The sequence below is a fragment of the Nestor notabilis genome, unplaced genomic scaffold, assembly GCF_000696875.1.
Source record: "Nestor notabilis isolate BGI_N333 unplaced genomic scaffold, ASM69687v1 scaffold16328, whole genome shotgun sequence".
Classification (NCBI taxonomy): domain Eukaryota; kingdom Metazoa; phylum Chordata; class Aves; order Psittaciformes; family Psittacidae; genus Nestor; species Nestor notabilis.
Genome location: NW_009941645.1, coordinates 43675 through 44987, shown reverse-complemented (window position 1 = coordinate 44987; position 1313 = coordinate 43675). Strand labels below are relative to the sequence as shown.

The 1313-nt window shown below is 34.7% G+C and overlaps 1 protein-coding gene across 1 annotated transcript in view; it reads right to left on the bottom strand.

Moving 5' to 3' along the window:
* Positions 1 to 1313, bottom strand: part of LOC104410745 (metabotropic glutamate receptor 8) — a 38896-nt gene that overhangs the window by 3624 nt on the left and 33959 nt on the right. The gene's annotated exons all lie outside the window — the stretch shown is intronic.

Sequence of the window (1313 nt, the reverse complement as noted above, 5' to 3'; positions counted from 1 at the left end):
ACTCTTTCTCACTCGACTGTGGAATGCCTCCTTATACCTTTCCTCAGAAGTTTATAATTTTGCAAACTCAGGAAAATCCACCTCTTCTTCCCTTCTGAATTTTCTTTTGAAAGAAATCATCTTTCTGAAGATTTGAGAAATTATTTAGTTATTTTAGTTTACTTGCACGCTATTATTTGATCCACAAGAATTTCATTGCCTTTATTTCTTTTTTCCTTCGTCCTATGTCATAATCTGAAGCTGTATAAACCCATAGCTCAGTCTAGCAGATTTACACATTTTGAAGGTTTTTTCAAGTGAATAGGTTTGTACTCAGTATCCTCCATTCATCAACAGCTATAACATGTAAACTTATGGATTATTTTTATACAGTCTTCACTCTGGCAAACTCTGATTGAATTCAGCAGGGGGCTACATTTTCCTGAAATAAGTACAATATTTTTCTGCAAACTTGGTACTGACTTGTCTCAATGTGCTTAAGCAAAATGGTACAATTCAATCTCCTGTCAACAGCACCAAAAAGAAACAAAAATTTAACCCCCCCCTCAGGTGCAGTAAAATGACTGAGAAAACAGTCTTTAACTGTTACAGCTGCTGTCCATCCCATGTGACCTCTAACTCTTAAATAGAAACTTTTACTATTCCAATATTGGAGTAGTAATGGTTTCTCCATTACTACTAAGCTCTGGGGGCAGTTACTGGCTGTACTCATATTTGATTATTAATGCGAAGTTCAGTTTATATGACTATATGTCATGTGGTGAAATTGAAGCTATAACCTCTTCTGTACCAGAGCAATTTAGAGATGTGGCAAGATTCAAGAACTTTTCTGAGATGGTAAAGAATTTTTTTCTATTACTAACCCATGACATATCAGAACATGTAATGATTAAGCTTATGTGAATTACCACGATTTTCTACCAAGATGAGTAAGACTACAACAAAAGCCTGGATGGGGAGCATTACTCTAGGAAGTGTTAGTACTCATGAGTTGTGATAAATGAACAAGACAACAAATATGAGGTGGAAGTGTAAAAAGCATTTTTTTTCACTTTCATATCTAACTGCAAAATAAAGCCAATGATGTTAGCTGTTTTCATTATACTTTTTTCAACAGCCTTTGAGTTTTGAATATACAATGATGACCATAAATACACCTTGTGAACTGTACGGATATACTACAACTGGCACAGCAATGCACAACACATCAGATTAGCACTAGCTAAACCAGACAATTTTAAAAATATGTGGCTTTCCAAAATCAGCTTGTGCTTTTTTGTTTTTCCTTTTTACTAGCCTGCTGTGAAAAATAA